At 45.8% G+C, this 15,276-nt stretch overlaps 1 pseudogene; it reads left to right on the forward strand.

The window, feature by feature from the left end:
• The first annotated feature begins 844 nt into the window (after positions 1 to 844).
• LOC114623864 lies at positions 845 to 1,241 on the forward strand (annotated as a pseudogene).
• The last annotated feature ends 14,035 nt before the right edge of the window (positions 1,242 to 15,276 follow it).

The following is a 15,276-nucleotide window of genomic DNA, read 5'->3' on the forward strand; positions in this document are numbered from 1 at the left end:
ACTACTACAGGCAGAATTTATGCTCAGCGCCAGAACTGCCCATCTCCCTGCCTGGTTTGCTCTTCCCAGCATCATCTGGCCACATGGCTAAGGCAGGGGAGTGACTTGGCAAGACCTGGTTCCCCAGAACCTCTAGGATTGTTTTGGCACCTGTTCTGCTGTAGAAATAATTAGGAGGTTCTCACAGGCTGTCATCAGGTCCTCTCATAACCTCTTCTCCTAGGGCAGGCTATTCTTCTCTGCCTGGGGGCCTGGGAGAATCAGAGCATTCCTGCTAAGAGTCATGGGGAGCAATGACCTGTCCTCAGGTTTGTATACCCACCCTCAGCTGGGCCTAGAAATCTGACATAGACTGTGGAATAGAAGATGCTTAAGAGGCAGAGGCTGTCCTGCTGGGTCTTAGGGCTTCTGGCAGTCGCCTGGGGGAATCCCTCTTGATTCAGCAGCAAGAACCGGCTAGGAGGAGGGACCGTCATCCAATCCTGGTATTGTTTGCCTTTTCACAAAAGCAGAATGTGAGTCTGGTGTGGCTCAGTGTGAAGCTGCTCACCTAAACAGGTTCTCTCTCCAGCACCTCATAAACTGGATGGTGGCTCACGCCTGTAATCCCAGTACTGAGAAGGTGGAGACAGGAGGGTCAGTAGTTCAAGGTCACCCTTGGCTACATAGAAAATTCAAGAAAGTCTGGGCTGTATTTGTTCCTGTGTCAATACCAAATAATGTCCACATCCACCACTATGAAACAAGAGCTTCATGCAACTAAGCTGTGGGGTAGGAGTAAGAAAGTCAGGAGAGTTTTCCTCTGCACTGCCTGAGAGGTGGCTGCCATCTGTTTTGCGGCATCATGACTGCCATCTGGCCTCTGGTGAAGACCAAGATCGTAAAAAAGAGGGCCAAGAAGTTCTTCAGGCACCAGTCAGACTGGTGTGTGAAAATTAAGGAAACCCAGGGGCAAAAACAACAGGGTGTGGAGAAGATTCAAGGGCCAGATCTTGATGCCCAACATTGGTTATGGGAGCAACAAGAAAACCAAGCACACGCTGCCTAGCAGCTTCCAGAAGTTTCTGGTCCACAATGTCAAGGAGCTGGAGGTGCTGCTGATGTGCAACAAGTCTTACTGTGCTGAGATTGCCCACGATGTGTCCTCTAAGAACCAAAAAGCCATCTTAGAAAGAGCAGCAGAGCTGGCCATCAGAATCACCAATCCCAACACCAAGCTATGCAGCGAAGAGAATGAATAGATGGCTTGAATGCATGTTTTGTGTTTAAATAAAACCACAAAAACTTCCAAAAAAAAAAAAAAAAGAGGGGACAGGGAAGGAAGAAGCCAATACCACGGTTACCACAGTGTGTTTAACCAGTCTCTACTGTGGACAAGGGAGCTGTGTTCCTCCACCACCCCAGAAAGCCCCAGAATGCCTTCCAGAATCATCAGCACACAATAGAAGTTGGGAATAGACCTGCTGACTCCAGCCTCCTCTGGATGAGGGTCTATAGACATCCGAGCTATGTTACCTACCTCAATCCCAAAATATCAAAGAAGCCCACAGCATGTTTGAAAACCTCCAGCACACGGTAAGGGTAGAATGCTAGGTTTGTGGGTGAGCCTGAGGCGGTAATGAATTGTTCACTTCTGCTGCAGCTTAGATCCAATGCAAGCTGAGGAAGCTGTACAGAAGCTCCCCAATGAGTCGGCCCGAGAGGATCTCTGGAGCTCTGCTGAGCGTCAGTGCGGGTGGGGTGCAGAGGAAGAGGCTACGCTGTCAGATTTCATGAGTTCAAACCTTGCTCCACACACTGCTGACTGTGGGGTCTTGATCAGTCTTCAACACTCTGGAGCTATGGTGTCCTCAACTAGAACAAAGGGCCGGTAATCTCTACCATACAGAAATGCTTATGAGGGGTTGGGGAGATGTCTCAGTTAGTAAAGTGCTTGCTTGCAGTGCAACATGAGGGACTTCGGACTCCACGTCAAAAAGCCAGGTGTGGTGGCATGTGCTAATAGCCTCAGAGCTGCAGAGGCAGAGACAGGCAGGTCCCTGAGGCTCACTGGCCAGCCAGTCTAGACTGAATGAGTCTTAGGCCCACAAGAGATGGTCTCCAACACAACTTGAGAAATATACTCAGGTATGACTTATGGACGGCTCTATCAGCACATGCACCCACACGCACAATATGAAGTTGCACACACATCCTCCCAAATAAATGTTTAGGAGAATCAAGTATATCCTGAGAAATTAATGTATCGGGCAGAGTCTGATGTTGGACGCCGTCACAGTCCATTCCCTTCCTCTCGTGTGAGGCTGACTCCCTCGACTCTTCCTCATTCCCATTTCAACAGGGCCCACTCCCACCTCCTCGGAGCCCAGTACCTGTATCGCCCGTGTGACTCAGTGGCCCTGGCTACCTGCCTGAGGTCCAGCTTTCACCTGATCCCAAGTTGGCCAGGACATCAGTAGAAGTCAAGCACCATTGCTCCCCCCCCTGCCTGTCCTCTGGGTCTGGGCCTGTCTGTCAGAGGGTAGGTCCCACTTGTCCCCTCAGTTTCATTTGTTGCAGGCCTAACCCCAGAAACAGAGTCATTGTTGACGGGGACTGGTTAAGGTGCCCCATGCATTTTTAAAATGTGGGCACAGGACACATATATCAGAAGGTCATGTGTGGATTGGGATTATTTCACCACAAGTTAGACTATCAGAACCTGGAAGACAGATCTGGAATAAATCCCTTCTAATACTCAGAGGATGCAAAGCCTGGTGATCTCAAACTTTCAGCTTTTGGTGTTAGGAGCTGGGCAGTTTCTGTTATTTTGTTACAGTAGCTAGCTAAGAAAGATAGTTTCTTTTTCTGTTGCAAATATGTTGCTTTCTCCTCATTTGCATCCAGCCTTTGTAGCTCTGTTCCTGTATTCAACCATCTCCTTGATGTAGTGGAGAGCCTAGAGGTGGAGCCCGAGCCACTGTTAAGTGTCTTTGGCCTCAGAGCAGAGCCAGTCCACAGCAGGCACTCGGGAAGAGGGGGCTGACCCTCCAGACACAGGCAGTGTTGATGCTGACTGTGGATGGCCACACAGGCTGAGACAGGCAGCACTGAGAACCAGAGACACGGAAGGCTGGACATAGTGTGATCATGGGTGGCCGGGGTGTAGATTCTGAAGTGGCAAGAAGGATGGGGCCAGAGGCGCTGAGACACGCCGCTTGGGTACTTAAGGGTATATTTTATCAGGCAATCATGTGGTAGTAGAAACTGTGGATTGGTGAAACCATGGCGGAGTTGTGGGAAAAAATGATATTACATAAAACAGACCTCAAGAGGCCAGGTAGGACCATTTGAGTGCAGTCCTAGTTGAGAGGCACAGGCTAGACCCCTTATGAGCATGAGCTGGGAGACAAGATGAGGAAGAAATGGCAGCCTAGGGTTGATACAGCCTAGCATGCACAAAGCCCTGGGTTTGATCCCCAGTACCCCATAAATCTGGGATAGTGGTACACACACAATAATCTTAGTACTTGGAAATAGTGGAAGGAAAATTAGAAATTCCGTGTCATCGTCAGGTACATAGCCAGTTGAAGGCCAACTGGGGTGACTAGAGACCCTGCCTCCAAAAAGACAGTTTGATTACTGGTTGGTATGTAGCTGGTTTCCTTTAAAATAAAAAATGTTATCACATTTGTTTGTTTGTTTGTTTGCTGTGTGTGTATGGGTCTGTATACCACGGCACACACATGCAAGTCTGAGGACAGCTTGTAGGAGTCGCTTCTCTCCTTCCAAATGTAGAACCTGGGGCTCAAACTCAGGTTCTGGACCTGGTAGCAAGCACCTTTACTCACTGAGCCATCTAGGTTATTTATTTTTAACTGTGTGTGTAGGGTATGTGTACGTGAGTATGGGTCTCATGGAGGCCAGAGGCATTGGATGCCCCTGAAACTGCAGCTGCAGGTAGTTGTAAGCTGTCTGATATAGATTCTAGGATCTAAATTCTAGTCTTCTCCAAGAAGGGTGTACACTCTTAAACTCTGATTTAATCTCTCCAACCCCCCCCCCCCCCCCCCCCCCAAGCTTGGTTTGTCTATTTGGAAAAGGATTTCACATCGCTTATTCAGGCTGGCCTACAGCTGGCTATGTAGCCAGCCAGTGCTGGCTTTGAACTGCCTCATCTGCCAAGCACTGGAATTACAGTCACACACTAACACCTCAGCTCTGATCCCTAATTTGAGGCTTCTCCATTTGCAGTGCCTGCCTCCTACTGAAGATGCTGAGGAGACTGTCCCTGATGTCTACATTGACATAGGTCAGTTGTCACTCTTGCTGAAAGAGCAAAGCCACTAAATACCCTCACCCTAGCCATGATTCACAATGTCAGTTTGTGGCAGAAGGTAATTTTTCCACCTTTAAAGATATCAAATGTTTATGAACATTTGTGTGTCATAGAAGTAAAACTGTACAGAAATAGGTGAAAGTCTGGTGAGATTGGATCTTTCCAACCTGAAAAATTGTTACTACATTTTAATTTATGTAAGTCTGTGTGTGTAGGTCAGAGAATAACATTGTTCATTCGACCATGTGGGTCTCAGCTCACAAGGTGTAAGCTTTGGTAGCAAATGCCTTTACTCACTAGCCTGTGGCATTAGGCCTTATGGGTATGAGATAAAACTACAGACAGTAAAACATGGCTATGCGTAAAGCCATAATAGGATAAGCCAGAATATCAGACATCCCAAAGAAAAAGGTGACCATTTTTAATGTGTGGCTCCTTTTCCCTGGAGCACCACAGGCCAGTGTCTCGCTCAACCTAGCATGAGGGGCTTGGCTGGGAGAAGCTGAGTGGCCAAATGAAATGGTTTTTTTTTGGCATAAGTCCACCATGAGAGAAGAAGATAAAAATCAACTAGGATCTCCCACCCATTCTTATTTTTCATCAAATCTCCTCATCTTAGCCTCTCCCGCCCCAAACATATGCAAAGCCAGAATTGGTAGACACATGACAGCTCTTTCTGACAACAGTGTCGGTCTTCCTCCCTCCCATCCCAGATGGGTAGGTCTCATAGCGTGGATTGTGGGTTGCTTGGTGTGTGTGTGTGTGTGTCCACGTGCATCTGGGCACACGGTGTATGATCTGTGTGCATGCTCCCCCTCATCCCAGATGGGCAGATCTCATAGCCTGGATTGTGGGTTGCTTGGTGTGTGTGTGTTCACATGCATCTGGGCACACAGTATATGATCTGTGTGCATGTGTGTTTGTCTGTGTGCATGGAGGCCACGGCGTGACTTTGAGTATCTTTCTCTATTATGCTGACCTTATTTTCTGAGACAGGTTTACTCTCTGAACCCAGAGCTCATCGCTTCAGCTAGACTGCCTGGCTGCTGAGACCAGGAGATCTGCCTGCCGCTGCCTGGCTCCCCCATGCCAACGTGCTTGGCTTCTCTATGAGTCTGAAGGATCTGAGCTCAGGTCCTAACGGTTGCACAGCAAACACTTCATTCACTGAGCTGTTGCCTTGGCCCCAGCTGGTTCTTTATTCTTTTTTTCTAGACCTGGAACTCACTGTGTAGCTAATGATAACCATGAACTTCATTCAAATCTTCCTGCTGTACCGCCCAAGTGCTGGAATCACAGGTTATGTATCATGCCTGGCATTATCTCAAAGGTTTTCAAAAGAACTGTCTTAGGGTTTTACTGCTGTGAACAGACACCATGACCAAGGCAACCCTTACAAGGACAACATTTAACTGGGGCTGGCTTACAGGTTCAGAGGTTCAGTTCATTATCATCAAGGCGGGAGCATGGCAGCATTCAGGCAGGCATGGTGCTGGAGAGGGAGCTTAGAGTTCTACATCTTCATCTGAAGGCTGCTAGCAGAATACTCACTTCTAGGCAGTTAGGATGAGGGTATTAAGCCCACACCCACAGTGACACACCTACTCCAACAGGACCATACCTTTTAATAGTGTCACTCCCTGGGCCAAGCATATACAAACCATCACAGAGACTATATTAGAAATCAATTAACGGTCTCATTTTTTGTTGTTGTTGTTGTTGTTGTTATAAGGAGGAAAATCTTCCAGATACAAAAGGAGCTGGTGGGAAGAGCCTTCATGTAGTTTACCAAGGAAAACATGCATTACTCTTGTGTCATGCTGAGATAAAACTAGAGACATATATATATATATATATATATATATATACATATACATATACATATACATATACATATATATGTATGTACGATCTCTGTCCTTAGCTCCTTGGTGTGATAATAGTATCCTTTGGGTGCTAAAAACAGGGTGGTTGAGGCTTCCAATAGCCCTCACTGAGAGCCAATCACTGGAAAGTCTTTGGACTTCTGGCCCCATCCTTTGACATCAAGGTTGGGGGCAGACACTAAAGGTTAAATTGATCTCCAATGATCAACATTATCAGCAAATACCCATGATTCCATAAAGACCCCAGAAGGAATGCCATCAGAGAGATTCTGGACAGTTGACTAGTAGGGACTCTGGGAGGGTGATGTGACCAAAGAGGGTATGGAGGCTCCATGTCCCCCTGACAGGCCTTCTCCAAGAATCTCTGAAATAATCTTTATAAGAAATTAGCAAGTATAGATGAATGTTCCCAGGTTCTGGTATCCTCTCTGGAAAGTAAACCAGCCTGAGCAGAGGTCTGTCAGAGCCACAGGTGATGGAGGGGCAGTCATGGGGACTGAGTACCCCACCCGTGAGCTGGTACTCTTTCTGGGCAGATCTCAGAATGGCACTAAACCCAACAGTTGATGTCTACTGGAGGAAGGACTGGCTATTGTTAGGTGACTTTCCATGTGTCCTGGAGTGCCGGGTAATCTATGTGTGCCTTGGAGCAGAAAGAACAATTTAATTTTTCTTTTATAAAGTGGTTTCCAATCAAATAAGGCAGAATGGACAGAGATGACCCAGACAAGACAAAATTAAAGTCTTATCTACAAGATAACCAATCCACACCCATCTAAACGCTTAATGTGATGAATGACTTTGAAAGAGTGGAAGACTCCTGTGTTAAAGGAAACCTTAGACTTTGCCAGGGATGCAATGGCTCCTATAAAGGAGGGTTAATGGGGCCTCTTAGTGAAATTTGGCTCTTGCTTGAGGGTTAGTGTCTTAACTATTGTTCTATTGTGTGAAAAGACACTATGGCCAAGGCATTTCTCTTAAGACAAAGCACTTAATTGGGGCCTTGCTTACAGTTTGAGAGGGTTAGTTTATGGTCATCACGGCTGGAAGCAAACAGGCATGGTGCTGGAGTAGTAGCTGAGAGCTTTATATCCGGATCCACAGGCAGCAAAGGGAGAGATACTGGGCCTGCCATGAGATTTTAAAACTATAAAGCACACCCTTAGCAAGACACCTCCCCCAACAAGGCCACACCTTCTAATCCTTCCCAAACATTTCCACTAGCTGGGGATGAGTATTCAAGCATATGAGCCTGTGGGGCCATTCTCATCCAAACCACCACCTTTAGTTTACATTACATCAATGTTAAATTTCTCTAGTATATAAAAGATTATCATCCCCCCCCCTTGAAAAACACACAAAATTAAAATTTGAGGGACATTATGTGTGTCACTTTCAAATGGGTCAGGGAAAAATGTACACATAGGGAGAGAGTTGGTGACAGAATGTTAACAACCACTAAGAACCGGTGAATACAGAGGAAGCTGCATGCGGGTTTGTTATATTATTCTTGCATTTCATCCAGAAGCTTGAAATTCTTTTCAAAAGTCAAGGGAGAAGTTTGTTTGATGACTCAAGTTTGTCGAAATTCCTAAAGCAATACTGAACTACTTGTGATAACCTTTAAAAAACTGGCTCATAAGAACAAAATGTGTGTCTAATCAAGATGATCACTTGTGCTTTAAAACTAAACATACATACAAAAATTTAAACAGAGTTTAAAAAACTCCAACAACCCAAGCCAGATCTCTAGGAGAAAATGGCTACAAGACACTTATTTAACAAAGGACTATGATCCAAAAAATATACAGACAGCTCTTAAAAGTTTATAGGTAAATAATTCACTGGGTATGGTGGTGTGTGTCTGTAACCCTAGCACCCAGGAGTCCAGGTCACAGACACAGGAACCGAAGTACTGTTAAGAGTAAAGTTTACCATCTGTAACCAGATGTAACCAGAAGAGGATGTAACCATTCCTCAGCTGAACAAATGAACTGGCATTTATCACTCTTTCTGAGTTTTGTCTCCCACTGTGGCTCTCAGCCAGGCCATCCCTGAGACATTCAGAAAGGACAAGACTCACCCTGCAGCCTCTCTCTTATCTGCTCTGCATCCTTGCTCCAGTCTCAGGGTTGGGTAGGAATCTGGGATGTGAGGATGTGGGGGTCCTGTTAACTGCAGTGAGACCCCTCCGTGTGGTGCTCTCAAGAGCCCTGATCTACTCTCAAGAGACAGACATCTCCCTTTTTGGACCTGCTACAGTTGGTCGCTGGCTTGTGTCACATAGCACCTGGCTGACACTTGAACCTGCCTTCTACTCCTGCTGAAGAGCCCTCTGTCGGAAGCCCCTTTCTGATAGGACAGGGACCCTTCGGTGCCCTATCACACACAGGAAACACTCCAGCTGCTAAGGTCTACCGATGAGGAGGCCACACCCACTGCAGCCTCCACTGTGCATGTTGCCGCCAATGGAAGCTCCCAGCTGCCTTTCATCTGCAGACTTTCCCAGGGAGGAGTCAGGTCGAGCTCTGAATCCTCTGAGCTCTGGACCCAGTTTGTTAACTGGAGCTTGTGGGGATGAACTGTGGCCCAGATGCGACTCTCTTCCAGAAGGCTGACTCTTGCCTGGCTTCCTCTCTGGCCAGGGCCTGCTTGGGGCTGGAGGGGATATCCTGAGCAGGTCACAGGCGGCTGTGTCCTGCTGGACTTTGGAATTGCTTTTGAGGTTCTGCACAGCCATGACTCCAAGACACAGTCTACGCTCCTTCTGCAAAGCAAGAGTGACTGTCTGACAGAAGTAGCTGATGGGCAGAAGGGACTCATTTTGGTCATGGTTGCAGCCCATCATGGCAAGGGAGGCCTGGGATCACTTCATGGTGGTTAGTGTGTAGTGGAAACTGTTCCCACCATAGTGCAGAATGTAGAGATAAACTAGAAATGGGCCAAGATAATACATTCCCAAGGACCAGCCTCCAGCAAATTCCAGCAGGTCCCTACCCCCCAAAGCTGTTGGAGCCTCTCAAAACAATGCCGCCAACTGGAGACCCAGCATTCAAAACAGGAGTCTGTGGAGGACACTTTACATTCAAATCATAACATATACAAAAAGCACAATTTAATATTCTGTAACTCATAACTAGTAAGTGATTTGACCAAAATTGGGATCTTTGTTCACACCATGTTTGGTTTACTGTTCCATTGCTGTGATAAACCAGCATGACTGGGGCAATTGATGAAAGAAAGTATTTAATTTAGGGCTTACAGTTTGGAGGGCCACAGTCCATGACCTCACCTCGGGGAGCATAATGGCAGGCAGGCAGGCAGGCAAGCAGACAGACAGACAGAAAGGCAGACAGACAGACAGAAAGGCAGACAGGCAGGCATGACGTTGGAGCAGTAGCTGAGAGCTTGTGTTGAGACGCAACCTCAAGGCAAAGAGAGAGAGATCACGCTAGATTATTATACTTTCAACGTGTGAGCAGGAACAAATCTTTTCTTCTGTAAATGGCTGTGCCAGGTGGCTGTCCCAGCAATGAGGAAAACAAAGACTTTGTGTTTTGGTCATTTCCCCATGTCAACGAATAGACTCTATGTTCAGATCACGTTGAGAAGCTGGCAGATTTTTCTCCCATCCACACAGATATTTATTGTATAGCTTATTATATCAATTCCCAACTGTTGGCTCTTTGAGGCTCTTTCTATTTTTAAATGACTACTGATAGTGTAATGTTTGCAGTAAACTTATGGGAAGCCAATCAAAGCCCACTCACTTGCACACGGTGTTCCGATGGCCCAGAGAAGGATCTAACAGTTTTATACTCTTCTTTTGCATTCTTTGTGTTAAAGGGGCCCTCCTAAATTATATAAACACCAGGCTCCAAAAAACCTGGATATGTTCATTGGCTATTATGAAAATTCTCATGCTTTTTTTTTTATTAGTTTTTTTTATTTCCTCAGGATTGATTCCTAGAGATAGAATTGTTGGGTCAAAGCAGACACACATTTTTGAGATTCTTGAACATATCACCAAAGGGGCCTCCAGACAGGCTGACCCATATAAGTCCCAGCCCAAATGAGGATGATTCTGACAGGCTTGTGTTTCCCTGTGACTGTGGCTCTGGATGTTACCATTGCTGTTATTCACACTTCTGAAGGAAGGGGCATGATCTGAGAGGTCCATGGTTGTTCAGGGTAGAACTTGGCTGAGAGGAAAACAAACCCCAAACCAAGTCCTCAGCCCTTTCTCCCATGAGCCTCTCTTTGAGGTGTAACTGTTCTCCCTCCTCGGATGCTGGCTACGACCTCATAGTGTCACTGGCTCCTGTCAAAGGCAGAAATCAGACTTTTCTGAGCTGTATCAGAGCTGTTGTCGGCCTCTGAAAACATCTTTCATTCATCAGGGCCCCGAAAGCACATGTCAGAACACCTGCCGTATTTTGTAATATGCTAACGAGAACTTGTGAAATCTCAGTGCGGTTTAAGGGAAAAAAACATTTTGACAACCGCATTCAGCAGAACTGGTTCCCTACAGAATCTTTTGTCTCTTTTATGAGTCAAAAATCTTATTTTGGAAGGAGGTCTGTCTGTCTACACGTTTTACTGACTGGCAAGGGGACAGGGTACAATCAGGATCAGGGTGCTTGTTGATTGGTGGGCTTACGTTTTTTTCAATACCTGTGCGTGGCATGGAAGGAAAGGAAGGAACCCTTCTGAATCCACAGCAGAACCAAGCTCTGTGTCAGGTGCTGGGGATTGGAGGAGACAGACTGCCCTGCTCTTGAGAACGTCACAGTCCAGGAGAGAGGCGCAATCTCAGAGGTCCTGCCACACATGACTCTATGATCCACCTTACACAGTGTCTTAAGAAAAACCAGAACTTGGGAGATGGCCGTAAAGTGCTTGCTAAACTAACACAGAGACTGGAGTTTATGTCTCCAGACCACATTAATAAACAATAGCAACAGCAACAGGCCAGGTATGATAGTGTGTGCTTATAGTATCCCGGGGAGACAGAGTCAGGAGGATCTCAGGGGCTCACTGGCAGGTCAGCATGGCTGAATCAGTAAGCTCCAGAGCCTGTCTCAGAAAACATGCTGGCGGGCTGGTGCGATGCCTCAGAGAGTAAAGGCACAAGCTGCACGCACCCCTGGGGACCTGAGTTTGCTCTCTGGAACCCACTAAAAGTTGAAAAGAGAGAAACAGTTCTACAAAGTTGTCTTCTGACCTCCACAAGTGCCATACATATCCACCCCATACATACACACACACACACACACACACACACACACACTACTAAATATATTAATAAATTAATTAAAGCAACAGCAAAAGGTAATTGTTTTCTTTGTATTCTTTAACAAAAGATAACTCAAACCAAAATAAGAATAAATATGGTTGTAGTAGTTTGAATGAAAATGACCCCCATAGAAGTCCCAAGGCCTGACACTATTACTGAGGCTTTGGAGTGCTCACAAAAACAAGGGCCTATCATGATTGCCCTCTGAAAGACTCAACAAGCAGCTGAAAGAGTCAGATGCAGATATTTGCACCCAACCTATGAACAGAAGCTGCTGACCCCTGTGGTTGAATTAGGGGAAAGCTGGAAGAAGCTGAGGAGGAGAGTGACCCTGTAGGAAGACCAGCAGTCTCAATTAACCTGGACCCCTGGGATCTCTCAAACACTGGACCACCAATCAGGCAGCATACACCAGGTGATATGAGGCTCCCAACATATACAGCAGAGGTCTGCCAGGTCTGGGTTCAGTCAGAGAAGATGCACCTAACCCTTAAGAGTCTGGAGGCCCCAGGGAGTTTAGAGGTCTGGTTGGGTAGGGGTTGATCGGTGGGGACATCCTCGTGGAGACAGAGGTATGGGGAGGAGGTATGGGATGTGGAACAGTGGGAGAGTGGGCTGGGCGGGGAATAAAATCTGGAGTGTAAAATAAATAAATAAATAAATAAATAAATAAATAAATAATTTTTAGAGAGAGAAAAAAAAGAAAAAAAATGGCTCCCATAGGCTCACAGGCAGTGGCACTATTTGGAGGTGTGGCCTTGTTGGAGCGGGTGTGGCTTGTTGGAGGAAGTGTGTCACTGTGGGGTGGGCTTTGAGGTCTCAGAAACTCAAGTCAGGCCCAGTGGCTCACTTGCTATTTCTGCTGCCTGCGCTAGGCAGATGTACAACTCTCAGCTACCTGTCCACTAGCATGTCTGCCTGTATGTCGCCATGCTTTCTGCTATGATGACAATGGCCTAAACCTCTGAACTGAAGCTGTCTCTATTTTCTTCTCTTTTATAAGAAAACCATGGTCATGGTTTCTCTTCCTAACTGTAAAACTCTAGGACACTGGTAGAAAATGACAGAGGAAGACACTTGTCAGCCGTTATTTCTTACACTGTCCATGCATACACACGCACCACACAAGACAAGCCCAGATTTCCATATGCTCCCGTGGGTAACAACTGCTCTAGCTTTTAAATATTGTAAGCTAATCAAAATTGCATCAATGCTTGTGTGGGCCAAACCGAGCATGACTGGAGGCTAAGTTTGACCCAAAGACCATCGGCATCCAATCTTCAGCCTAGAGAGCAGACTCCAGGTCCTGTTCCTTCTAAGCAGGGAGACTTGGGGCCTGGGAAGAAGAGCTGGAGAAGGAAATCTGTGGTGCTAGCTGGGAAAGGCGAGGAGCTGATGGAAGTGGGTGCCAGATGGAAGTGGGTGCCACCTGGGGAGGGTGTCAGTGAAACAGGAAATTAAATGACTGTGAACGGAAAATTTCAGGGACTTCTAGCAAAAAAAAAATGACAAAAATAAATACAAAATTAAAAATTCAATTGTCAAAACTCTTAAATTTATATATGATATATTTTTATATTTTTATCTATAAAATAAATATAAAAAATCAATGGTTTTCTGATTTTTGACAATAAACATAGATGTGGACATTTATAACATTTTAAAATTTATAAATATTTATAAATTCATTTATAACACTGAATAATGAAATATTAAGAAGTAAATTGAACAAGGGAGCACCTACTCAAAGAAAGTTGTATGTGATCCAGGTATGGTAGCAATGTCTGAATTCTAGAGCTTGGGAAGTTGGAGGCAGATAGACTGGGATTTTAATATCACCCTCAGCTGTATAGAGTATTTAAGACTAGCCTAGGATACAAGAGACCCTGCCTCAAAACAAACAACAAACCAACAATAAAAGAAAGATAGGAGAAATATCAGACCTCACCATATTTCCATGCCAAAGAAGTTTCTACGAGAGATGTACATGAAGAGCCCGGCCGCCAGGCTTCTGTGGGCAAAGAGATGCCCACAGATATCCCAGAGCGGGTGGAGATCAGGATGCCCACAGATATCCCAGAGCGGGTGGAGATCAGGATGCCCACAGATATCCCAGAGCGGATGGAGATCAGGATGCCCACAGATATCCCAGAGCGGGTGGAGATCAGGATGCCCACAGATATCCCAGAGCGGGTGGAGATCAGGATGCCCACAGATATCCCAGAGCAGGTGGAGATAACACCAGCAGGAGGACTTGCAGGTATCAAACCAATTAAAACCAGTCATCAGGAAGCCGGTATAGAAACAGGTCAGTGAGATAGACCAGAATTCAGATATATCCTGAATACATATTAGAACATAATTGTTTGACAGAGTGACCTGTAAATTTGAATAAATTCATCTGAAAGCAAATAGAATTTGATATCTGTCCAGCTCATAAGTAGAGGGAGGTCTATGTCAGGTTACTTAGAAACTTAAATGTGGGCCAGCAAGGCAGCTCAGTGGGAAAAATGCTTGCTATACACACCAGACCACCTGAGTTCCATCTCCAGAACCTTAAGTGGAAGGAGAGAATCAATCAAACCCTGATGGTTCTCATCTGGACTCCACATGTGTGCCACAGCATGCCTGTACACACACACACATACATACATACACACATACATACATACACACACACACATACATGCACGCATACATACATACATCCATACATATGTACATACATACATACACACACACATACATACATACACATACACACATACATACACACATACATACACAGATACATACATACACACACACATACAAACATACATACACACATACATACACAGATACATACATATACACATACATACACACACATACATAATACACACCACACACATACACAGTGATACATCTTTAAAAACTTACATGTAAAGAAGCACAGAAGAGCCCGGTGTGGTGGCACATGCCTTAGTCCCAGCACTTGGGAGGCAGTGGCAGGCAGATCTCTTGAGTTTGGACCTAACCTCGCTGTCTTGTCTCGCCTCAGTGGGGGAGGAAGTGCCTAGTCCTGCCATGACTTGAGGTGCCAGGGGAGGTGAAGGGGAAGAGGTGGGGGAGGGGATACGTGAAGGGGGGAAACTGGGAGGAGGGGGGCGATTTGATCAGGATGTAAAGTGGATAAATAAATAACTTAATGAACAAACTCTGAATCAGGAGCTGGAGAGATGGCTCAGCGGTTATGAGCACAGGCTGCTCTTCCAGAGGACCTGGGTTCAGTTCCCAGCACCACCATGATGGCTCACCACTAACTGTAAACTCCTTTTCCAGAGGATCTGACTTTTCAGACTTCCTTTGGCACCAGGCACACACGTGGTGCACAGACATACGTGCAGGCAAAACAATCGTATATATAACAGTCTGTAAAATTCTAAATCAACAGGGATTTAGAATATATTATTTATTTATTTTCTACCTATTATCTGATGTCCATTATCTGTTTATCTGTATCGATGGCTATTTTTGATTGTTAAATTGGTTGAATTAAGAAGTACACATGGGGTTGTGTCTGTGAAAGCTTCCAGAGACATAGAGCCTGAGGGCTTTGGCCCACCCCAACTGATGACATCTATAGCACAACTCCTACACCCAAGGCTTAGGAACCCTGAGGAAGAGGGGCCAGAAGGATTGCAAGAGCGAGAGGACCAGAGTGTTTATAAGTTAGTGTATGTATGGTAGGAGCTGTACCCATGAATCATCACCACCATCACCACCATCACCAC

The sequence above is a fragment of the Grammomys surdaster genome, unplaced genomic scaffold (assembly GCF_004785775.1).
Source record: "Grammomys surdaster isolate TR1022 unplaced genomic scaffold, NIH_TR_1.0 203, whole genome shotgun sequence".
Taxonomy (NCBI): Eukaryota; Metazoa; Chordata; class Mammalia; order Rodentia; family Muridae; genus Grammomys; species Grammomys surdaster.